This window comes from Aythya ferina (assembly GCF_964211825.1).
Source record: "Aythya ferina genome assembly, chromosome: 1".
Lineage (NCBI taxonomy): Eukaryota > Metazoa > Chordata > Aves > Anseriformes > Anatidae > Aythya > Aythya ferina.
In genome coordinates this window covers 59,847,863-59,875,254 of record NC_140296.1, presented here as the reverse complement: position 1 = coordinate 59,875,254, position 27,392 = coordinate 59,847,863, and positions in this window count along the sequence as shown.

Genomic DNA, 27,392 nt, shown 5'->3' with positions numbered 1-27,392 from the left:
GCAGAGGAGGATCATCACTGAAGGACATGGTTTCACTTTGGTCACAGAATGTCTGTATTATAACAGTGCAAATTTGGTGATAAAAATGGTCTTAATATTGCAATTTGGAATAGATGAATCAGCTGAATCATAGTAAGTCGTTATGTATTCTTATCCTAAAAATCTGCTAAAAACAAGTTCACTTAATTATTTTCTCTGAACTTTAAAGTGCGTTTGAACACATTCATTTATTTTGCCATGGGAGCCACAAAAATCTATTTATATGGCTAAGTCCTTAATGTTTGTTTATATCAGGAAAGAATGCACAGCATTCAACATCCTACAAAAATGTATCTGTGCATGGTGTGAACAGTATCTTAAAATGCTGTACATCTACTTAAGCAGCACTGCCACCAATTCAGCTCTGTGCATGATTTGGAAAAGATTCACAACAAGAAGCATTTGCTAGCTGTTATCACAGATGACAAAAGTAGAAGAAAAGTTGCTTTTGTGGACATGGCACTGCTCTGGGGCATGAGATCTAGTCTGAGTACCTTGGATCAACCACAGAGCTTCCCACAGTTTGCATTTAACTTCATGCAAGATTCTTCACCTACCCTGTGATTCAGCTCCCCAGGCAAAAAATAAAGACATTTTCTTATCTCACTGGGATGCTGTAATGTGATGTGATGTGCTCACATGCTAGAGCAGACAGCTGCGGAAGTACTTAAACCAACAGTAAGACATACAACCCAAAAATTTAGCTCAAATTATCTGATACATTCTAAGGGCTCTTATCTTTAAAGGGAAGCCTTTCCATAAGCAAACCAAATGATCTAGTCTCAGGCTAACTAGGCTAAGTGGGAACTTTCTTTCCTTTGAACAGGTTTCAAAGTAAAACAAGATAAGCAGATGCTACTTAGAGGACCTCTCTGCACAGAGAGCTGGGATGTGACAAGAAGCGCGAAGTATATCTAATTTCAGGAGCAAAAGCTTTGGTTTAGAAGGGTGAGATGAAGTGTTTACACCCACAATAGATAAAAGAAAGAAATTCCCCAGTCCCCAGGGGTTGTGCCAGTGGGAATTCTTTTCCCTTTGTTTTAAGTGTATACAGATGCCAATCAATGGAATATATAGCCTGCAGGAATTTATTGAAGGGTTTCAATAAGTGACTAAAATACACACCTTTGCTTTCTCCTCAGACATGAATCCATTCATATGTAAGTCATGGATATTGTTAAACAAATTAATTTCATTGAAAAATATTACATTAGTTAAAAAATATACTGTTAAAATATACTAAAATATAAGTAAACTAAAAATATAATACAATATGTAGCTAGTATGTTTTTCACAAGGGTTGTTCTGGCTTAAAAAAAAAAATAATATTATCCTAGTTTAGATTCCTGACTTCTTTTTTTTTTTAAATAATAAGAGTATCAAAGTATGAAAATACATTTCCACAAGAAGTATTTTTAAAGTCAGAATTTCTATCATGTTTTGAAATATGAATTATGTTTTCTTCAATGATAGTCTCATCCCCTTTTCCAATAAGTAATGCATGGCTTAGCAGTTGTATATGTACACTTTCTTTAGAGACAGACAAAAAGAACTCTAAGAAACATCTTCCTGTACTGTGGACTGAGTCTTTATGATTTGTTCTAGGTATCTGATACCTGATATGCAAGCAGTTTCCCATACCACCTAATATTACATACACTGTCTTTTCTACTATCACACAGAGTCATTGTGTGTGTGCTCCAAGTCCTGTCTCAGGCAGTTAATCATTTTTGTACCAAAGCTCTCTGGAGCTTACAGCACCTGCCAGTAGTCCTCTCTCTGTAAAAACAAACTGATAGCCATCACTGTTCTTCAGCACATGCTGAAGAAACACAGTTAGAGCTTAACAGGCCAGTCATGTTTGTCTGTTATTGCACAGGTTCGTGTCCCATCAATACCAATTTTGAATTGGCCTCATTGCCTGGCATTTTTACTGTTCAGCAGGTAACAATAGACTGCCATGTCATCTTACAGCTGCTTGGCCACTTGGGTGGATTTGAAGCACATCCTTTGAGACCACAGATCTGCTGTCCCAGAAAAACAGCATGAAGCAGGTTACTTGATGCAGATGTGATATAAACTGGGAAGTAAGTTCAGCAAAAGATGATACAGTCTGGGTTACAGTGGGAGGTGCTGCTTTTTGCTTTTCCTCTTTATCTTTGCCCATAGTAGTAAAAAATAATGGTACAGCTGTATAACAGAACATAATGACAAGAAAAGCAACCTAATTTATGGAGTTTAAGTACCTAATTCTGAGATACTAAAATGGGAGGTTCAGTCTAGACTGGAGCAAAATTTTGCCCAGAATTTATGAGGATCTGTTAGTTGTGATGCCTCCTGCATTCAGTTCCCAGTGATGAACATAACATTCAGTTCTTGGTTGGTACAACAAGAAGAGAGCTAAACAAGTAACAGTCTGGTCTGACAGATCTCAGTGAAGATAACTGAGCAACTGACTTAGCTCTTGTCATTTAAGAGCACTGTTACACACTGAAGAACAAATTCAAAGGAAGAGTATGCTATCTCTTCCCCCGCCTTTCACTAAACACTCTCAGATGTGCATATATCAGTAAGGAGGAAAGGGGAAGGGAGGGAGGAGACTATTTATCACATGTGTAAACCTCCTAATTTAATCTCCTAGTATAATTACATGTATGCTATGCAGAAAAATCAGGAAAAAGGTTTCTTCCACCCTTTCTTCTTTCATGTTGCCTGGTTATCCTAAAAATAGTCTCTATTAAAAGAAATAGATTTTCAGATAGATCTCTAAACGCATAGACATTTAGTTCAAAATATTTAAGTTTAGAGTTCATTATAGAATTTTATCTCAACTATCTAATGTTTTTAAAGCTCTGGGGGAAAGTTGTCATCTGCTATTAAAATCCATTACACTAATTTAAATTTAAGATTCCTGTAAATGAATTCTATGTACTCTTTCAAGACATTTCCTCTGTCATTGTGAAGGCCCTGGGATATGTGAGCTCAACTAGCTCGGCTTTAGTTTAGACAAGTCTACTGCAAAACTTCCTGTAAAAGTGGCAGCTGATAGTGATAGGGCTGACATCAAGGACAAAACTGGCATTGCCTAAACTGAATTAGTCTAATGAAACATGATGTAACAATCACAAGAATTTTTTTTCCAAGGCTGACAAAGTAGGGCCTTGAGCTCCTCTACCTTCACTCACCCTTAATTGAGTGTGAGTAATGAATATACATGTTAAACAGCTCCATTCTTCTTTCCTAGTTTTGCATTTGGGCACTGCTGAGCTCTTCTTGGCCTTTGTTGCCATTGTTTCCAAGCAGGGTGCAGGACATACACTGAAGGATTGCTACCCAGATGTTTCCAGCCACCCACAGAAAGTGGTCAATGGGCTATAAATTTGTGACGGGAAAGGAAGATTTGCAAAAGAATTAGAGGCAACTACAGGGAGAATCTTGAATAAAAGGAGCTCTGCTGGTGGTATGGTACCAGTGGATGGACAGGCTGAAGGTTTTCCTATGGCAATCTGTTCCTTGCGAGCCATGAATTTTAATTAGCTATGCACAGAATGATCACTTTGCTTGTTTGAACTTCTCATTTTATTGGCATACAGCCATGTAGTTAAAGAAAGGTCATAATTACCAAAATACCATAAACTGCCTACACACAACTATTGAAAAAAAAAAAAAAAAGGAAGTGACCAGTTTACATTTGTGGGGATTTTTTTAAAATCTTCTGCAATCACATTAGTTTTTGTTTTTATTTTTGTTTTTTGTTTTCTTTTTCTTTAAATTCTGTGTGGTATTAAATTTAATTAGTAATTACCTTTCTCTCTGTGCTAAGATAGCATAAACTGCATTTTTTACATTTGTTTTAAGTTTAAATTACAAAGAAAAATACAATTCTAATCATAGACATCTTAGAATAGTAATATTAACATCCTGACTCTAACACTTTTCTTCATGCTTGGTAATAACCTTTCCCCTACTAAAATTTAATTGTAGGCTCTCAAATAAAAAATAAATAAAATAAAATAAAATAAAATAAAATAAAATAAAATAAAATAAAATAAAATAAAATAAAATAAAATAAAATAAAATAAAATAAAATAAAATAAAACTCTTGTTATGTCATAGAACACCCAGGGTTAGACTGAAGGTTAGACCGTACACACATATTGGGAAACCAACACACCTTGCACCAACAGGACTCAGCTGCCTCTCCACAGGATCATGTTATACATGCTCACTAATTATCCATTGATTTCCTATCACCTCTGTAGGTCAGCAACAGTAGGACAGGAGAAAATCGCTGGTGCCATTTCATCATTGGTAAGGGCGAGGTGTGTTGTTGAGGTTATAGTCATAGGAACAGCCAAGTCAGATTAGGATCTTCATTTCATTTTCCTTTGGGAATTTATTAGATAAGAACAGAGGCTCTCTGGATTTCATTCTGCAGGGAGGGTGCATCACTTTTCTGCATGTCATATTGCAAGAAATTTTTGCAAAGGAATTTACCAACAGGATTATCTTGCTATAGCTTTCATGCAGGAGTTGGCCCTTAGGTTTTAACATTTAATTCAAGAATCTTAAAAATTATCTGAAAACAATCTAGGAAAATCAGCCTGAGGTTAAATCTTAAGAAAGTTCTAATATATGCACTAAAATTTTTAAAAATTAAAAATTAAAATTTAAAAAAATAATAATAAAATTTTTAAAATTAAAATTTAAAATATAATACAATGCATAATACAAGAAATTACCCTGAGAGATAAAACCCTATTGGTATAATGTTATCCATATGATCAATGAAATGAGGGTATGGTGTCATATAATTTTTACCTGTGAAGTTACAGAGGAAACCTGCACAATTCATAACAAAAGCCCTTTGGGGACAGATGTCCCTGTTTCTAAACATGGTGTTATTTATCATCAAAGAGGCAAAGACATATTATGAAACACAGTATCTGCCATTAGTGTATGCATATGCATAGGATTGAAATACCTTAAAATGCCTGATTTAAACTATGAAAATGCACATTAGAGGTATTTACTTAACCAGAGAACACAGATTGTCTACTTCATATGAGGTCTCACCCTGAAGCTGCCATACAAGATGACATGATTGCATGACAGAGCACCAAAGTGCCATGCCAAGAACCAGTGCCCTTTGGCCATAATACTTATAATATGATCAGAAGGTTCATGGTCAAGATGTACATAAGCAAAGATCCCAGTTATATCAGTTAAACATAAGCTCTTTGAATTTTACTGAGCATCATATTAGCTGATACTTCAATTGTAAAAGCACAGTCAGCACTGGCAATGGAAGGTTTACTTTCCTTCTTCAGGGCTAAAAATCCTTTTGGACGTCACTGAATCCAAACAAACATACAAACAAAGAAGCCATTAGACTGGATCTTGAGGACAAGCAGTTTACAGTGTTTGTAGTCTTCAAACCCAGGATGTTGTGATTGTGCATGATGTTCCCTATCCCATGATGTGCCTTCCATAAGCAAACTCACTGGCTGAATTTGAATTTTCAGGTTATACTTTAAAACTGCATTATGCATTTAGGGTAACATCTAAAGATGAGACATTTTGAAGTATATTACATCTGACTCAAGCTAACAAAGAATTTCTCTTGGTCTTACTGGATAAAAAGAAAACCTCGGGTAAACCTGTTCTCTTTAATCACAATGAAATAACACTCTTTGATTTTCAGTGCATATCATTCACAGTTATTGATAGGACAATGCTGGAAGTCAAAACAGTCATCAAGGGTTAGCAGATATTAGGCTTAACATCATACGTTTTCATTAATGGGCTTAAATGAACAAGTAAAGAAATACTCCAGTGATTAAGGCTATTAGAAAACTAGTCACTCATATCAGCCACCAAACATGAGTCTCAAATTTCCATTTAAAAAAGTATTTTCTGTCTTAATGAATGATTATTTGGTCACAATATGATTTTCTGAAAACAGCTAAATTATGATGCATCACTAAGTACTGATGGCTCAAAAATTTAATTGCCTGTGTCAGAGCCTTTTCCTAAAAATCAGACACTAGAATCCAAGCAGCTAAAACTATTATATCTTACAAATATAGCTGGTTTTAAGCAACATTACAGTCTTTTAAAAGCCCATTGCCATCTGCTCTGTCAAAGTAATAAATGAAGAAGTTGGATTTACATGTGGCACTCTGTTAAATGAGGTAAAGTTCAGGACAGAGTTCCACTTCCCAGCAGATGGGGATCTCCCAGCAGGGATGGAAGTCAACAAAGAGGGTAGCAGGGGGTTTCCATAAATTCATGTGATCCCTGGGCAGAACTAAATGGATTAAATAACAAGGACTCTAGGAGTTAAGCTGTGTCTTGTTATACTAGGATGTCTGCATATTAGGTACACAACAGTTATTCATCCTTTCTTGATACAGTAAAGAAAACATGCTTTCTCTTTTTTTTTTCTTTTTTTTTTTTTTTTCTTTTTGAGTTTGTTTTGCCTTGTGTCTTCTTTTGGAACTGCAAAGTACAGGACAAATTATAAATCTCATCTATGCAGTAAGAAAGTATTGAAGAGTTGATATTATTGTAGAAAAATGCAAAAATATCTATAAGTATTCTTAAATAATTTCACTCATTATAAAAATTATATTGTTCATTGTTCATTAATATTTGTGTCACTGAGACTTCATTATTAGAGGTTACTAAAAATCTTTTTCTTTTTTTTTAACTTTTTAACGGAAAAGTGGATCATTTTGTCATAGAGTCTTTTTTGCCTTTTTTTTTTAATTGTCACATAGACTCATAGCAGTTAAGTTTTCTAGAAAGCAAATGGTACTGTTTAAAAGTGCAAATATACAGGCAAAATGCTTAGATGAATGCAATATAATTTTTAAAGCTATTTGTATTGTGTTTGGGGGAGTTGTTGTAGGAGCATCAAAATTGAACAAACAAAAAAAAAAGAATAGATGGTATTATAATTCATTAAAGTTAACAGATATATCTGCTTATGAAAGCATTAATAAAAAAAATCCCTTGTTTTTCTATGCTTTACCTGACATGTTTCTGATATACCTTGTAATAACTACCTGTTCTAGAGTGAGAGTTTTGATCTTGGGTTGTTTGTTTAAATTATTTTGGCTGAAATCATTCAGTTATTTGTATGGTGGGACTGTAACAGTAAGCTCACTGTTTTCTTTGTCCCATCACAGCAAGGCTGATCTTTTTTACTGTTTTGTGGCATTGGATTTTCACCAGATGAAACCAAAGTTTGCATGGTTTTGGCCTCTACATGTCATACAAACTGGGCATTTGCAGTACAGCTGATTTGGCATAAGACATCACTATAGCACCCATCTCTTTCTGTAACCTGATTGCTTGTCTGTTGAAAATTATTTTCTTTACTTCAGAATGATGATTTAACAATATTGTATAAGTAATATCTATATTACACATCTCAAAATATTATTGTTTATATACTGCTCTGTTATAACAGACTTTTGTACATTTTCTGAGACAAAATCTCATGCGAGAGAATCCCTTTCCTGCAGACAAGCACACATTTTCAAAAGTCCGTAGTTAAGATGATAGACTAATAATTCTACCCCCATCAGCTGTGTTTTTCCCATATTACAAAGTCTGAGCATGTAAAAGAAGTTTAGGGGGAGGATCTCTTTGTCAAAATGAGTTAAACTCATCAACCAAAATTCTGGCACACATTCATTTTCATGTCTCCTCTAAAAGTGTATGACAATTTGAACAGCTCTTAGCTTTGAACTGACTGGTTTGGGGTCACAAAAAAAAATAATAAAAAAAAAAAAATAAAGTGGTAAACTGACAGAAATAGTTTGCCCAGTCTCTGTAGCATGAGGACCAATTTCCTACTTCAGAAAACCTGTGAGCCATTCAGTGCCCAAACACACAGTGGCATAGTGCCAGCTGATTTGCCAAGGAGCATCTACAGACAAGATAATGGTGAGGCGGGGGTAGGGTCAGGTTACAAGCTTTGAATCTCTCACATCTTTCTGTTTCCACACTCAGATGGGTTTTCTTTTATATCTGCTTCCCTGCTTCCTGACTGCCCCGACTATGAGTGTATGGAATAGCAGTTACAGTTTGGGCATTGAAATTCTGCTCCTTTTTTTTTTAACACGCATATTTATTTCAAAGAATGTTTTTGAATGCTCTAACTTTTGTTTGTTTGTTCTTTTTATTTTGTTCTTTATATTTTGTTTGAAGAAAACTGCAACAATAGAGAGATGGGTCTTTCATTTGCTTCCACTGAAGTCAGCATTCAGCTCCTATTGTTTTCAGAAACGAAGGATCATGATCATAACATGTTTACAAGACAAAACAAAAGGAAGGGAAAAACATAACAAAGGTATAAATATCTCTATATGCCTATCTATATATAAAAGTAAAGACTTTTCAAGCTGTCAGTTTGTTCCTATTTTAAGAAATACACAGACAGTCCTATTAACATCTGAATACACTGTATTGCATTGTTTGTCTGAAAGAGGAGGAGAAAAAAAGCAACAAAAAGTTTGACAGCACTTGAAATGTGTAATACAGGATTTACAGGATGGTGCGGATCTGGAGAAGGGAATACTGAAGACAGGCTTGGATCATGAAGTCATCTTGTGAAAGGCTCTTTGTGTGGATTTCTTCTGAGTGTGTGGGGATGCCTCAAAGCATCTCCCTAACTTCAGAGCATATATGAGCTCTGGGTCTTCACAGGAACCACAGTATGCAAACTCACATAGTAGCTTAATCCCTGCATGCACTTAAGGGAACATCTGTCCTGAGGTCTCTCCAGTTACTTTTTGGAATGTGTTCCCAGTCTGTATTTTTAGCAGTGCCCAGCTTTTATTAGTCTCAAAAGCCCATGCTCTATGATCATATGGCATTATTCATTGACAAGGACTATTTTAAAGTGACTACCTATTTGTCAAATCCCTTGAGTGCCTGTGGCTGTCATAGGTGCCAGGATGTTTAGTTCATGTCTGAGAGTCACAGCATTTACCTCTTCAGTCACTCTTCTGTCTTTTGTAGTGTCTTAGCCCTCACCATATATCTTACAAATATATACTACAGCTGGAAAAAAAGGGCAGCCATAAATTACTACTAATACTCTTGGTATTTTCTGCTGTGGTGTCAAAAAGTTTGTCATTTTCCCCTGTCATTTTCCCCTCAGAATAGTCATTGATATTATAAATTAGGGTATTTGGAAAACTTCTGGAATTTTTGACATTTGCTTATTGTTTGTCATAACAAAACCTGATGGTTTTGTGTGTGTGGTAATATGGTGCTTTTTGCCTTAAAATTTTTGAATATTAATAGTACGATTTAAATAATTTTGTTCAGAAAATAATGCATTTACTCTCCTGGAGTAAGAAAAAAAAAAAAAAAAAAAAAAAAAAAGGAGGGTTTTAGCTCCAGGAAAAGATTCATCTAGCCTTCAGCCAGACTCTCACAAGGCAACATGGAGAAATGCAGGTCATATCTTCCAGACACCTCACCTCTTATTAAGACCCACCACCCTGAGTCAACTGAAAGTAGAATTAGCAGTACATGAACAACACATCATTTCAAAGGAGCCTTCAGCTTTAGTCATGAGGCCACAAGTTACTCTGAGGTGACAAGAGTTTAGGCCTTAAACCAGTCATTTAGATTTAAGGTGTCATCAGGTGTCATTATTAGGTAAATACATGCACAGACAGGGGCAGGGCTTTAAGAAATATCTCAGATAGATGCCTACCCATTTTGGTCCCTGAAACACTAAGAAACAGAAAATGTATTCTTAAGGTTCTTAAACGCTTGTGTTAGACCTCCAAATTAGTTGGCAAGGTCTAAACTCTGTCCTAGTCTTGTAAAAGAATTAAGTCGCTTCAAATGTCAGAGTGGTGAGCTGTGCAAAACACTCCCAATATCAGTGTTTTAAGGTGGAAGTGTGCTGTTTCAATATTATTTCCAACAGAAAAATTTAGACCAAAAAAAAATCTTTTTTTAAAGACAACAGGTATCCAAACATTGCTTTAGTATTTTAATTATTCCTTATGATTCTCCCTAAGATCAAATTTCCTCTTACACAGTAGGAATTCACTGACAAAAATGAATTTGCTGACAAATGCTACACGTAAGGTGACATAGCTGCAAAATAAAGGAGTTAATGTGATCTTAAAGTAGATATTCATGGAAGCTTTTTTGTTTTGTTTTGTTTTGTTTTGTTTTGTTTTGTGGGGTTTTTTTGGTCAACAGATTCCATTGCTTTAACTCAGTGCAAATTTGTAAAACAAGTTTCAGATGTAACCTACATCATGGTGTCAGGTTAGAAGAAAAATATCTTATCCAAAAGTGTGCAAAGAATTAAAACAATATTTTCTCTCAGCTGGCTTCTTATGAGCAAGATGCTGAAAAGTAGAATTATCACTTGTTGGAAGTTATTTTTAAGTTATTTTCTAATTCTATGGTGAAAAAAAAAAAAAAAAAAAAAAAAAAAAGCTTTGCCATTCTAAATATATATATATATTGAAAAAGTAACAATCAGAAAATAATAATTGTGCAGTGTTATTAAGCTCATTTTCTGAAAACTTGAAGTATATATTTTAAACTTCAACTTTGTACGCAGAAATTGTCAGTAAAATTAATTCCACCTCACACAGTGCAGATCAAGGACAGAATCAATTTAACTCATTTCATAAAATGTTCAGGATTTTTCACCCAAAGATGATCATTTATAGTTAATGTGATTAAAATGGAAGAAAAACATATTGACACCTTTTGTAATTGAGGCATGCCTTTCATCTTGAACTTTCCACTTGGAATGGATGACCCAGGAAATGTGATTGTTTTAATCAACATTGACCATAAATATCCACTTACACAGGTAAAAATTCAGAATTAATCTGTTAAAGTCCATGAACATATTCTGGATTTTCACCAGCCTGAATGACAGCAGAAGTGTATCCCTGGCTGCCCCCAACAGTGTTTCACTTAAGTGTTATTTAAAACAAATTTCCAGTGCAATAAAGCCTCTCCCCTCTGCAAACGTAAATTATATTTAATATGCCTGGGAACAAGCAAGGCTGCCAAAGTCTGAGGCAAGCCAGCTTTTATGACTTCAGTCCGTTCTCAGCCCTTGATTACAATTTGATTTCCTTTGGCATCAAAAGACAAACTATTTTAGTGAACAATGTTCTTCCTTTACCAAGAGTGAGCTCTAGTTACTTGGCAGAGGGCCTATTTATTTGCAGACAACATGTCCAACCTCCCAGCAATAGCAGACCCATGGACTTTGATTTAAAGCAGCACAAAGTAAGAAAAACAGACCAGAATGTATATTGCTCACTTGAGAGGCTTACTGTTTAAAAGGCCTACTTATCATCAGACTGTGCTTCAATCCTCAACACTTTCTTTTGTGTACTTTATGTCAGACATATGGCCACGTTGGGATGCTGACAGCAGCTTTAACACTACTGCACTACACATAGTACTTGTAATTTGTTCTTTCTTATAGCCGGGGCTTCCTTCAAAGAAGAAAGTGAATTTTAAATGCTGCTGTTAATAACTGTAACCATCCAGCAAGAAGATATAAAAATGATGTGTTTGGTATAACAGCGGAGTTCATTCATCTACACTGGGAGGCTCATAGATGTTGAAGCATTCAAAATGAAGCATCTATCACACTAAGAAATGAAACCCACAAAGGCTCCTGAATGCAGTAGCACAAAACAAAATGTTCCTGCTCTCTGAACTCCCACCCTCACCTCCCACCCTATTATGTTGAAGGAAAAAAAAAAAAAAAAAAAAAAAAAAAAGAGAAGTGCATTTCAAACACAACCTGTAAGTGACACAAATTTCACTCACCCTTTTTTTTTACCTTCACCTTTGAGTAGTTATATGTCTCCCTCAGGCTTGTAATAGCATGTTTTTCCCCTTTTCATCACCATTTGAGCACCAAGAATGCCATTTTACCTCTTTTCTGTGTGTTTGGTTTACTTAAGAACCTGATACTGTGACCAGGAAAGAAGGGCAGGCAAGACTGCACTCTGGTCTCAGGAAGAGTTGTCCTTGGGCAGGAGCCTTCTTGCAGCACAACAGGAAGGCTTCCTTCCTCTTTCCCCCAGATCTTCCCTGGGACCAGAAGGGATTAGGCTCCTTTTTAATTCCAGCAGAATTCTACACCTTAAAATGTTGTCAGTTTTGCTGTAGAGTGAGAACTTTCCAACAATAATGTCCTTATGTTGAAAACCATTGCTTTGCTTACAGGAAGAACGCAAGAGGAAATATCCTGACTCAGGGACTGTTTTGTTTGAAACATTTTGATAGCAAATGTTGACAGTGTCAAAGCTGTATTTCATTTTTAGTCATTTTTGAATCAAAAGTGGGGAAAAAAAATCAGGTCAGAATCAAAGTACAAAGTTTCAGTGCTCTGTAAACAGAACATATCCATCAATATGCCATTATTTGGTCACATTTTCAGTCTGTTTTAGAATTAAATATAAGATATTTAATCTCAGAATTTCCAAAATAATATACATTCCAAAGGCTAGCCAACTTTGCTTAAGAACAAAATGCAGCTGAACAGAAGAATGAAGTTTTAAAACTTCGTTACCTTCACTACCATAGCAAAGAGGCAGCAGGCTGAAAACAGGAATGAATATCACATAATAATAACACTAGGTAAAATATGCAAAATTATTAGAAAAATGACATGTTTACACATCTTGTTTAAAAATTTAAAAACACATTAGTGATGGAAGCAAGGAGAGAGGGGATTGCATATGTGTCTGAACTATTATTGAGAGCAAAAATAAAATTGTATAAGATCATTAAGATCTTAAGCATTGTGTCACTGTCATGACAGAAAAAGGATAAGGTCTGAGAAAAAAAAAATGTCTCCTGTGCACTCTGAATTTTGTCATAAGTAATAAAAGGAAAGTGCAGCTGGGTGTGCATTCTGGGAACATGTTCATTGTGAGCCTGCTGGACTAGAACAAGAAGGTAGGCTGGAAGGAAATAATGCTATTATATCTCAGCTGGAAAATTCCTGTAATATTTAAGGGAAAATATCAGGAAAAAAAAAAAAAAAAAAAAACATTACAGGGATTTTTTAACTATTCTCAGATTTATTAAGAAATTAGAGCAATATAGGGCAACTCTAAAATGCTGAAGCATTATTGCTGCATAGGTTTTAGGATAACTTTCATAGAAGCGTAATTTATTTTATATGGAACCTTACTGAGCTAACACCAATGAAATATGGCAGATTTGATTTGCTGGCATAACTCAAAGCTTCTGTATTGCTTGTTGGTTCTGGCAAACAGGAATAATTGGAGAATTGCTGCACTGCAGCCATGTGTTGTGTTTCTTTTTTTATCTGTTGCTTTAAGTCTTAATGATGGGGATAGTCAAATATGTCAAAAACTAGCTAAGCAGGATTGTACACAATTTAACAAAGAATAATATTCAGTCAGTGCTTACACCCCTGTCACATTGTCATGAACCATGTGAAGCACCAGGCCTATATTTGCTATGAGACAGATTGTCAGGTATAAATTTACTCTAAGGACATTTACGTCTAGTTCTCCCAATGTCCAATAAAATAACATAAAAAATCAAAGAAAGCACGAAGTAGATGTTTTCTTGAGTCATTCACCTGTACTGTAAGGGACTAGATTCTAAATGATTTTTCTTTTAGCTTCATGGAGGCAGCAAACTTTACAAGAAATTATCCTTAGCAATTAGTTACTGAATAATATGTTACTGGTTTGTATCATTCTCACAGTTAGAAAAACTCCATTTTGCTCACCATGCCACAGAAGGAAACAGTTGCTGTGCCAGTGCTGAAGACACACACACTTGCTGGTGCAAGTTCCAAGCCAATGACTATCTCATCATTTACATGAATTAAAACTCCAGGTAACCCAACAGTTTGACAGATGGAGTTCTCACAAAGTTGAAGTCCTGTCATCAAAAGAAAGGACATGGATGAAGCTTCACAGAGTCAACTTGGGCATGCTATTTTCAAGTTCATAAAGCAAAAAAGAATAGAAGACTATGTTTTGTATGTTTTATGTACAGTCTGAACACACCTAAAAGACCAAGATCACAGGGGACAGAAAAAGAAAAATGTTTTGTTTGAGAAACTGTTTTGGAAGCTAGGGATTTTTTGCTTCAGTTAGGAAACCTACTGTCAGATGCTCAGTGGCTTTCTAAGACACCATCAAAGCTGTACACACTTAAACACTCAAGCATTGACTATGTATTCAGGCTGATCAATGCAGATGAGTATGACTTGGAGGATATCTGTCATGCCTAAAGGTGAAGCTGGGTGCTTTTTATGGAGAGGTAGGTGCCTGACATCTTCAAGACTGGATTTCAGGTGACGGTAGTTTCTCCACATACAGAAGTGCAAATATACAGACTCCAAATAATGGTCTGGACAAGGACAAAGAGAATTAAAAAGGAACTAGCTCAGTATTCTACTCTGCATCCTCCCTATCGCACTGGTCTCTGTCATCCTTAAAAATACTCTTTTCTCAGGCTTCCAAAGCTCATTCACATTCTAAGCAACGAATAAAATTACGATAACATCACCATTTTAAAACTTCAAATACAAGAGCCAAATTCATCCCTGATGTGATCTCATTAGCTTAATGAGATTACACTGGGGATGTAGTTGTCCCAAGGACTAATTTAAATGAACAGTAATATATGTTTTTTGTAAAATCCTGTAATATGCTTTCATTAACTTTGTTCCCCTAACCACATATTTAACCTCTCTTTCTCTCTCTGCACTCATTGTCAGTGTAAATGCAGCTCATCACCTAGGTAAGATTAAACACATTAACTACATGAAGGAGTCAGCACGCTGAATTTACCTATTAATCTTTTCTCCCACCCTCTTAATGGACTGATTTCAACTCCATGAAGCAAAAAGCAAATATTGCTTCTCTCCATAATGAAAAGTTTTTTAAAAAAATGTACCAGATGCATTTTTAATTATATTTTTGTTCATTCTCTCTCCCTCTCTATCTCCTTCAAACTGGTAAAAATACAGTGACTGTTTTGCTGCATCATGTATTAAACGTTTTGCTTCATTGTAATATCGAAGCTTCAATCCTTCTTTCAAACTGTGACTATTAATATTTATTTCACCCTCTAGCTCTCCTCAGCCAAAGCAAATGAACTGTGGCCTCATTGAAAATGATATGGTCTCTTGACCCTTTGTGCAGTTTAAAATGATGTAACCTGAACCATTTTAATCTGAAGGCTGGAACAAGTCAAAAGCTGTAATGAGTTCAGCACACTTCAAGACATCAGAAAAGGTATCTTTCTATAGAAGATGCATCATTTGCATATAGAAGCTGTAACATCACATACCTCATGAGGGACACAAACATAAAAATCTGTCTAGTAGTAGATTCTTCCACCTATTCCCACTAATGACTTCAGAGACCAAATCTTGCACAAGGTATGAAACATTTGATAGTAAAAGTGACACCAGAGTTAAATACCTGTGTTGACTTTTCCAACAGAATAAACTTTACCATGAGTTTCAAACTTATATGATTTCTAAACCAGCAGACAATTAATGACTTAAGGAAAATGTTTTCTTTCGATGATCTGGATTTGTTACCACTTTTAAGAGTAACTCCAGCCCCACTCTGAGATGTTACTTCAGAAACCCTTTAAAATTTTTGCAGTATTTTCTCACTTGTACTGTGGTTACATCCAGAGATCTCATGGGCTGCATAGAACTGAGAGGTAAACTCTGACTCTACTGAAATCAGTGACAAATTCATATAACAGTTCTTTACATCTATTTTTTTGTGTGTGGGTTGTTTTTTTTTTTTTTACTTATTTTTTTTACTTATTTTTCATTTCGGTTTGGTTTGGTTTGGTTTATTTGTTTGTTTGGGGGAAGGAGCATGAAAGACTTCTAAACACTTTACAAAATGGGATCGGTCCAGTCTTCCAGAAGTAGGAAAACTTAGGCATAATGATACAAGCCAGGAAAGCAATTAAAGTAGAGGAAAAAACTCTGTCCCAAATGTCAAAGGATCATCCTATCTTTTTTAGCAATTTAAGAAAGGGCCTCTGCTCATACTGTGTAGTGGTGAGTTAGTGCTCTGTGCTCATCTTGAGAGCTAACAATCTAATGGCAGAAGAAAAAGGCAAATTAAACAAGGCAGAATGAATTCAGTCTGCAGAGCATCCAGCAGAGCTGAATGTAACAAACTTGAATTAAATAATTAGAATAGCAAGGAAAAACCTTCAGAGAGCAAAGGGTGTTCTTGGTCACTGATTGCTATTTAAATTGGTTTGGCCTCTAACGATTTAGAGATGGTCAGAATGCATAAATTTCCCCAAGCTTTATCTGCTTGGCTATGATGACTGAAGAAGGGAAAAAGTCCAATTTGCATAGTACATTTTTACAGATGGTCAAGCCTTTAAGTGGATTAATAAAGTCTGATAATTTTAAAGGTGTAGTTTTATATTAAATGGAGACCTTCAAGTTAAAAACAAATGACAACAACATCCACATACACTCTGATTAGAAGAACATAATACCTACTTACAAAGGTTAAGGTCAAAGAGATATTATAGAGAAATAAGCAAAACTTCAGAAGAGGAAAAGATTTCAAATTTCACCAAATTATGTATCAAATCATTTTAATGGGTCTCATGGTACTTTTCAAATCCTTAAAAATTGTTGTGCGTTGAAATAGCTTGCCAGTTTGGAACTCAAGCTAAAGCCCTTGTGATAGCTATTCTTTCACTTTCTAAGTGGGATACTATTCAAGCTCCTCATTGTAACTCTCCACCCCAACATTTTTCAATTAAATGATTAAACTTTTTTGTGACATGGTTTGATGACAAAAAGAGAGAAAACAAAAAATATTATCAGCCTTCAAATCCCAAATTATTTGTGGACTAAATCCTATAATGCAAATTTCATCCCAAAGAGGCCCATTGAGAAAACATGTATTAAAGAAGAAATTATGATGGGATAGGCAAGAGTAATTTTTTAATGTTTTTTTTCAGTTTCTCATTATATCAGAAAGAAAATTTGGGACATACTTAGAATTAATTTTTATACACATGTGAACAAAATTCAAATAAAAATGAAAATAATTTGCAGCTGAATTATATACTTTTTAACAGGATATAAAATGCTTTAATTTTTAAAGTGTTTTAAATGAACTGTATATAAAAATATAATTTTGAAATGAAAATGCATTTCAATTACCTCATGTTAACATAAATGTTGTCATGTTTAAAAAATGTTATTATTTTAGCACAAAGCAATTTAACTAATGAGGCAAAATTTCAAAAGAAGTGGCCAAAACCAACATTTTACAACTTTGAAAAAAAAAAAAAAAAAAGTCTTGAGCTGCATTGGCAAGCTTTACTTTGGGTTACTTCAAGTCAGCAGATCAAAATTGTCATGGCATCCTCTTGGATGAGAACTGCTGAGTAAATGCAAATTATGCTTAAATTTTTTAAAACAATTTCTTTTTTTTTTTTTTTTTTAAATGAAATTACCTGTAGATTACCTATTAAGATGTGTGGTCTGCCAGTATCTAAAGTCAATATACTAGTGGCTATGGCAGGAAAAATAGTCCTATACCACTCTAATTTTCCTGGCTACACTTTTGTGCAGTGATTTGAGTGTCTGAATGACAAACTGAACTTTTCTTTCTTTTTTTTTTTTTTTTCTTTAACCGGTAAATCAAGGTACTTAATATAATTTTTATGTATAACTTTACTTATGTATAAAGATTCTTCACCGAGAGGGTGGTCAGGCACTGGAACAGCCTCTCCAGGGAAGTGGTCATGGCACCAAGCCTGCTGGAGTTCAAGAAGCATTTGGACAACACTCTTAGACATATGGTCTGATTTTTAGGTGGTCCTGTGTGTTGTCAGAAGTTACACTAGATGATCCTTGTGGGTCCCTTCCAACTTGCAATATTCTATGATTCTACACTACTATTCTATGAAACTACATTACTCTGGATTTGGCATTTATAATCACACAATGAAAAGGAATGTGCATTTCCATTACTTAAAATGCCAATAATATATGCCCAATTACAAAATGGGCTTCAAAATAACATATTACACAGACTCTGCTTTCTGAAAGAAAGTTTCAGCAGTAACAGATTATCTTCAAAAGGGAAAGAGCCCTCTGAAAAGGAGCCATTTGAGAAAAACATAAAACACTAAGCATGGAGGGGAGCAACCCCTGCCTCACTGCCAAGCCTTCAGTATTTTAATAAAGAAGCTTAGTGCAAGCACCATACCCTTCTCCTTTTAAATAATTAAATATCAGGTCTATATAGAAATGCTAGTATTATAGACCTGGACTTAGTGATCAGTTTCACTAATAAAACCTTGATGGAGGCTTTGAAAGTGAGTTGGATTACTAAACTATTAATCAAAATAATAAATAGTTATCCAAAGTCAATGATTAACAGTATTTTGAAGGAGCTATTAACAGAAATTTGAGACTCAGCAGAGGATCTTGGACTTGCAAAATTAGCTTCAGGCATTGTTGCTTGGAGTGCACTGTAATGCCCTGCAACTAGGGGTCTGACTTACCCCTGGTACCAATATCAATACTTCAGTTGTTTCCAGTACTGTTCACTGTGAGACCCTAAGTATTAGTGCTAAGTTGTTTTTTTTTTTTTTTTTTTTTTCTGTTTGTTTGTTTTTCCTGTAGCTTGCATTGGGAAAGAGATTGCAAAGGGTTAGCCAAATGTTAGTCAGGTGGTGTCTGCTTTGCTTGCATAAGTTACCATGAATATCTGGGAATCCCTGAGAAAGTCAAAGGAAACTGCATTGTGGGCGTTGCATCAAAGGGCTGGGATGGACAGTGTGCTGGACTCTTTTTCCCAACAGGATCTATATATATCTCCATTGTTCTCTTTTTTAATTATTATTATTTTTTATGCTTAGTACTAAACCTGGATTCCAGCCAGTGAGGGACAACAATATCTTGACAGAGAACCTCATGCATCCCACACGGGTCATCTACATTGTCCAAAATCCATGTGCATCAGAGATTACAACAGTGGAAAACAAAAGAATTACACAACAGAAAGGTCTTGATGGGAGTAAACAAGAGAAACGTGACTTACTGCTTAAGCACTTTCCTGTCAGTAGCTGAAGCAGAGGGACAAGAGGAGGTCCACCCTTCAAATCTTCTCAGAGAGTAACAGACAAATGCAGCCAATAATCAACTGGAGTCTCATATACTGTTGTCCACAATTTCATACAAAAGCACACATTTGTTTTAAGATTCAACTGATAGTGCTGACAAGTTTTAGTTAAATTAAAAATGTGTTATTAAAGTCAATCCTGTTTTATTCAAAAGGAAAATCAACCATACCTGTGGGATACCTTGACTGAGAGAAAGATTGTGGAACCATAAAAATGCTTGTCTGTTCTGAAAGAGGTTATTTGATTTCACATCAGTTGTCAGAACTGTGTGGGCAGCCTAAGCTAGCTCAGAGCCCTTGACACAGCACCCCATCTTAAGCACCCCCTCTGGGAAAGGTTCAGCTTGACAACAGCAATGACCACCACTAGACTCACTTTTCATAGAATCATCAAATGTCATGGGTTGGAAGGGACCTTAAAGATCATCATCTAATGCCAACCCCTCTATCATGGGCAAGAACACCTCCCACTAGAACAGGTTGCTCCAAGCCCTGTGCAACCTGGCCTTAAACACTTCTGGAGATGGGGCATCCACAACCTCTCTGGGCAACCTGTTCCACTGCTTCACCACATATAAAGAATTTCTTCCTAATAAATAATTTAAATCTACCCTTTTTTATCTTAAAGCCATTACTCCTTGTCCTATCACTGCACTCACTGTCAAGGAGTACCTCCCCAGCTTTCCTGTAGGCCCCCTTTAGGTAACAGAAGGCCACTATAAAGTCTCAGAGCCTTCTCTGCTCCAGGCTGAACAACCCCAACTCCCTCAGCCTGTACGAGAGGTGCTCCAGGCCCTGATCACCTTGGTGGCCCTGCTCTGGACTCATTCTATACATCCATGTCCTTGTTTTGCTGGGGGCCGCAAAGCTGAATGCAGTACTCTGGGTGGGGTCTCACGAGAGCAGAGGGAGAGAATCACCTCCCTTGACCTGCTGGCCACACTTTTAATGCAGCCAGTACAGTTGTTCTTTCTGAGCTGCAAGCACACATTGCTGGCTCATGTTGAGTTTCTCATCAACAAACACCTCCAAATCCTCCTCAGAGCTGCTTTCAAACCTTTCTCTGCCCAGCCTGTATTTGTGCTTGGGTTTGTCCCAGCCCTGGTGCAGGACCTTGCACTTGGGTTTGTTTAACTTCATGAAGTTTGCACAGGCTCACCTCTCCAGCCCATTCAGGTCCCCCTGGATGACATCCCTTACCTCCACCATTGTGACCACGCCACACAGCTTGGTATCATCAGTAGACTTGCTGAGGGTGCACTCAATCCCACTGTCCATGTTGCCAACAAAGATGTTGAACAGTGCCAGTCCCAACGCCAGCCCCTGAGGAACAGTGCCTTTCGCTCTGCACATGCTACTAGCAGACCATCCCGATTCTAAAGGAGGGGTTTGCAAAACAGGTATTTTTAAGATGGACATCAGCTCCAGCTCACCTTCATTCCTCTTACATCTCATTGGCAATAGCTCATTGCTTCAGTGGGCAGAAGTATATATGCTGCTTTTGCAAAAGGAGAGATCCAGCCAGAAACAGACTGAGTGTGGGAATAAATATGTACAGAAGGTGACAGGGAGATTACTTAGTCTTACTATCCAGAAATGCTTGGAAAAGATGTTACCTAGTGACCTGAAATATTGGGAATCCTCAAGGCACAGAAAACACTATATCTTTCTTATCTGTCCCTACGCATGCATCGACTATTAGCTTAAGTCACACATTTTTTATTTTATTTTATTTTATTTTATTTTTTGAAAGCCTGTGCATGAGCTGTGCTTTGAGGTATCCATAAGGATGGCACAAGTTGAAGGTAATAACAGATAGCTCAAGCACTGTATTTATGCAAAATATAGACACATAAAACTGAGGTTTAGTATTCTTCAAAGCCTTTTTCCAGCTGCTGTTTTATCCTGGAGCTACCTTAACTCCTTTAGTAATTCCAGAGTTCTGGTAGTCCAGAATGCACAGAAGTCTTTCAGCTTTCACAGGACTAATTCAATAAACACATTCCCCTTACCTAAAACAGATCAGAATAAAAGTATCACATGCCCCTGTACCTATTTAAATGTCATGATCCAGTAAGCACTGTCAGAGCAAACATAGCCAGTTCCAGCCGGCTCCAAAAGGAGCTGGCCAGAGCCAAGCCAGTGAGAGATACTGGTCATGCCTCTGGGAGAGAGGATCGAAGAAAGGGAAAAAAACTTACTATACAACAGCAGCTGGAAGAGAGGAGTGAGAACCAGCCCTGCAGCCCCCAAGGTGAGTGCAGAAGGAGGGCAGGAGGTGCTCCAGGCATGCAGCAGCAGTTCCCCTGCGGCCTGTGGAGAGGCCCCTGGTGGAGCAGGCTGTCGCCCTGCAGCCCATGGGTCCCATGGTAGAGCACTTCTCCATGCTGCAGCCCATGGAAGTCCTTCCATGTTCAGCTGTATGCCTCTATGATTTTATGAAAAGAAAGAACAAAAAGTGAATGATAGCTGCGACCTCATAGCTGGAGCATGTAGTTTGGAAAAAAAAAAAAAAAAAAAAAAAAAACTGAATTCAGGTCTCCAAAGCCAAATGTCTACACATATGCATATATATAAAGGCACACACACATGCACACAAACACACACACACACATACACTCTCAGAGGGAGGTGTTAATGCTCTGTTAAAAACAGTAGACAAAAATGGGCCACTCCTTTTTAAAATGCCATATGTTTCTGCCTCCTAAAAAGAGCTTGAATTCTGGGCTGCAGATTACACGTGAAAAGGAGTATCTCTAGAAACTGTGGGTGAGAAAAGCGGGATTTGCTTTTGAGTGGGATTTGAAACATATCCCCAGTCTACCAGCAGGTTAGGTTTAGGCAGAATTACACCCATTTACTCACCTCAGGTAGTTTCCTCCCTCTATTCTGAGATGCATAATTTCCTCCATGTCTTTGTATAAAACGACTGGATACGTCTTTCCCATCTAAGCATATGGATGCCTTTACTGAACTGTGCCCTAGCACATTTCAGACTTCCTACAAATATACCAACAGTCTTGAAAAGTTTCTCCTTTTCAGGAAAATCCACGGACTTCTATCTTCTATATGGTCAATTTCTAATAAATTTTACAGAAAGGCTTTATCCCTCAGTCCTCAAGTTTGATGCTATAGTATTCAAATGATCCAAGTGGAAATTATCTCATTTAAAGAGCCTGATCTTTACACACACATGCCTTATTTGATATCATTGTTCTCTTACAGTCTCCCCATAAGTGTGTATTATGTTATCTCTTGTCTTACAATATATTCTCTTGAGAAACAGTGAAAGGGAAAACTAATTTCCAGTTCTGTGCTTTTTTTAAAGACCTCTCCAGATGAGGTCTTTGTTATGGCTGCAGGCCCCAGGTGCTACAGTTACGTGATATTATTTTATTAGAATCACTGATATTATAGACTTTGCAAGAAAGAGGGAAGTGTAATTACCAAATTAAGCAGGAAGATGGCACAGTCAGTGAGGAATGAAGTAAAAGAAAATAGTTTAAGGAAAGGGAAAGCTGTTTTTATATTTTATAAAAAACAGAGATTAGTATTTCAACTTCTTTTTCCCCTTACAAGTTGAGTAGTCTCCCCCATGCAAAAACCTGAAAATGAGCTCAGCATGAAGATAGTATTTTGCACATGCAAATCTATTGTAAATCATTTTTAAAGGATTTTCACCTTTGCTCTATGTAATTATTTATTGAAACAATAATTCTCTTACTGTTCTTAGCATTCCCACTGAGTGTGAAGTTCCTGAACTATATATTGTACATGAATCAGTTTTGAATTTGACACTAGTGAGATAAGAAAGTAGAGGTGGATGCTTAAGAGATTTCATGCAGGCAGGAAATCCTGATCTGTTGCAGAACAAAAAAATATTTCCCACTGTGATAGGTAGGTTGGAATCTATTTCCAAACTATAGCAGAAGTCTCCTTCTTAATGCCACTAATCATATTAGCTAAATATCACAGCAGGTAAAATGAGTTTTCAATAACACTGCTGAGTAATTTTCCAGCTAGTTTCATGCTTGGGATAATCTTATTTTTTTCTTTGTAAGTTTTGCATGGATATACTGGAGCAATTATATTCAGGCATTTGGAAACTAAGCTGGCACAGCAGCTTGCCAGTTTGCCTTAGTGTGACCCACTGTGGTGTTTATGTTCTGCATGCCAGTTGTTATTAGCTCACACGTGCATGGAATACCATTTTTCTCTTTATTGGTTTATCTTGGGGAGTGTTTTGTGGAAGGGACAGGATCTGAATATAAAGGTCTTCAGAATAGGTATTTATTATCCATACACAGGAAGTTTCATTCATTCCTACCATCTTATTTTATTAATGAACATATAGATATCTTGGAGGAGCTTAAGGATTAATAAATAATGGAGGAAATAATTGCAATTTTCTTCTGAGCAATCACAGTTATCACAGTTTTCTCAGTGTTTTATAAATATTTTTCCAATCTGAAGCACTTCTTCAATCAAGCCAGATTATAACTGTCCACCACAGTCTAAATTTCTTGGTAAATTCCACCAGTGCAGGCACACAGTGCTGGGTGTCTTCCTCTAATACTGTGGCTACATCTGTCTCAGAGGCAGGGCTGACTTAAATGTCTCCTTACTTACCCAACATAAAGCTTCCTCCATTCTATTCCTTCAGCTGGGCACACTGAGTCAGCACAGAAAACAACCTAGGTCAAGGAAAAAAAAAAAAAAAAAGATATTTTTCCTTTATCCTAGCCTGGCGCATACTCTGTCTCATAAACAACAGCAGCTGTGCAACACAGGGAACAGTGCACAGGTGGAACAAGAAGGCAGGGATGGCAAGGTAAGGGCTATTTATGCCTTCAAAACTGCAGAAAAAATGTCCAGGGATACAGGATTCAAAAAGAAAGAAAAGATAAATTTGTCCTTTATTTTACCCAGATTTACCCAGGATTTAAGTTTTCTTTACAAATATAATATCCTAATGCAAATGAGGAAATAGAAGCCAAGCCTCATTCTGCACCAGATCATCAATCAGCAAGATTATCTACCTTATACTAGATCACAAAATAGAGCAAACCCAAGATGAGGGATTGTGAATGCTTTGAGGTACACTTTTTCTGCCTTATCTCTATTCAGTGCAGAAAGCAGAGAGCCCTGCACCATGTTAGGAAAAAGCAAGTCCTAGTGGTGAAGCAGAGGGGTGGACAAATTGCCCAAAGCTTCTTGCCATTTTCAAGAAGTAAATCTGCTACTGCATGTGAGGGAATGTTCTCCCTTGGTTCCAGTCCTTAGAGACATCTTATATCAATGCCTCAGCTTTAACTAAGCATGCCAAAAAAGTGCCAGGGCATAGGGTTTAAGAGGTAACAATTGCAGGGCTAGTAAACATGAACTAGGTTTGTGAGTTGTATTAACTTCAGTGAAAAACATCCAGGACTTGGGAAAGGACTAATTATACAATAAGAGAGGGTTTTTTTTTTTCCAGTCTAATGTTATTCAGCCTCTCTCCACAGAGTCTGTGAAGTCTCAATCTAATCATATAGTTCTTGTCCAGAGTCCTCTGTAGTACCTGGCAAAAATGGGAAGATAATGCGTTTTGGCCTAATATCCCTCATCATATGCAAGGAGATGCTTAGACAGAAGTCTGCAAAAGTTCAATCAAAGTCAATACACTTTGAAATACACTATTAATATGTATATCTCATTCATTTCGTATTATGGGTTAAATGTTAAAAGACAACATGTAGAAAATGCTTTAGGAAGTGAATTGAATATGGCTAAGCAGTTAAATTAGCAAGCATAAAGAAATGAAGAAATCAGTGTTGGGTGCAGAGCAGTTGAAATGAGCATTACTGCAGACACCAAACAGATAGAAGCTGTCCAGTCTTGACCCATACCTACAATTTGATCTAATGTGAGCCTGTAAACTAAAAACCCTAGTTTCCAGCAGATTTTTATCATGCTGATCTTTATCATGATTTTTATCATGCTAGGTCATCCATGCAGCAGAAAGAACAATATAAGTGGTAAAAACTTGAATCACTGTTTATGACTTACTAGACATCAGAGGACCAATTTGCCAGCTGTGAGTAATATAATGTGTAGGTTTCTTAATCAATAAAAAAAAATTACAAACAATAACTAGAAAGATTTGGGTTTGTTTTGCTCCCTTCCCCCGACCCCCACCCCCCAAAAAAGTTTAAACCATTCATAACAGATTTGTCCTGGAGGTTCTGGTCTCTTATCTCTGCCTTAGCTCATAAATTATCCTTTATCCTCACTGAGGGTATTAATTAGATTCTCTATTTGGCTGCTGTTTTCACAAACCATATGAAAAGTTTGTGTCTTTCATATATCTACCTCTCTGTCTGATTCAGAAATTGGCCAATAGGTTCCAAAGTTATTAAAAAGAGAAAAATAAGAGTGGACACAGTGACATGCAACATGGTGACAGGAGCTTTCCTTTTGGAAACTAGACGAAAATATATGCTTGCATGTCCTAAATGCTGAAATTACATGGAAGGCAACTTTTCTGGGTTTCCGGTAGAAACGGAAACCAGATGTTTCAGGGTTATTTTTTCTGGTGCTTCAGAGAAGAGTTGCTTTGTCAGTAAGTTGCTTCCTCAGACACAGCTTGAGATTTTTTTTTCTGCTGGCATTCAAGTGCACTTAGGAGTGTGGGAACAGCCAACAAACCTTTCTCCATGATTTTGGAAACTCCTTATGAAAAACATGTTCAGCACAAATTAGTGTCTGCTCATATTTTGCATTTGAAATCATTTTTTTCTTTCAAGTAAAGATGACCAAATCCTTAGCTTGTCTAAATCAGCACAGAACCATTCAGCAGCACTGTACTAATTTAAAGCAGTTGACAGTCCTTGTGTGTAAAAATGGATGAGTTCCCACACACATCAGATTTCATAGTTGTGCTGGTACTGTGTGGAAAGCACTTCTTGTTTGGATCTTCCTATTGTAATAAAGGAACTGCTCTTCTTTCCCCAGCCTGATGATTTGCTTCTACAGACAATCAGGTAGTGATACCTGAGGAAAAGAGTGCAGGGAAAATGACAGGGAAAGAAAGAAGGCCACACCAAAAAAAAGAAACTGTTTTAACTTGTCTCTCCCTCACAACTATTTTAGGTGATGTTTCAAAAGACATAATACCTACTTTTATTTAAAAAGAAAAACAAAGGAGAAAAAAAAAAAAAAAGAGAGAGAGAGAGAAAGAAATCTAGGAAAATAAACATCCTATTTGACTTTCTTCTGATGGGAAGATAAGAAATTCGATTTCATTGAGCAGGACAAAAATCTATTAATTCAACAGATTTTTATATGTTAGAGATGGCTAGCTCTAATTTGGGTTTAACACACTGAAATTTGGAGAAGATTTATGCAAGAGCTTAATTTTGCATGTTGAAAATTATTAAAAGACATCCTTACCATCAAGGAATCAATTATTTAATGTTACGTGCTATGGTCATGAGTCATACAAAGATGTGTAAAAGCTGACCTAACACTTCAGTTGCAGGAAAAGGACTGTAACTGGTAAAACTGAGGACATGGATATTCTTGGAATCCAGGTCTTAATATCATTTCCAATGTCAATACATACTACAATAATTCTTTACTCTATAATGTGATAGGCCCTATCAATGTTTTTGTTTTTGTTTTTGTTTTTGTTTTTTTCTGTCACTATTCATTTATTTTTCTAGATCAAATATCACTAGGTATTACATACACAGATTTCAGGAGGCTAGTGCATTGTTTTTGTTTTAGTACTTTCTTTACTTTTTAACTTGTTAATTTCCTTTATTAAAAAAAACAACTTGAAAACTGAAAGGGGACAACAGCATAAATTAAATGAAATGCTGAACTAAAAACATCTGCAAAATGTTTACCAGGCTAATAGAAATACTACAATGGTAAAATAAAATAAGTTTAGGTAGATTTGACAATATTTAACAAGCAACAGGGGAAAATCTGAATCCATACACACAGGTAATAATAGGTACAAAGAAATAATTACTTTTGAACTTTTTCATTTATATTTAGAAGGAAGTACATATCATGTGTCCTAACAGATCCTTTACAAAGATCATTGCAGATACATATGAACATGGTGAAAAACAAACTCAAGTAGAATAAATCCTAGTT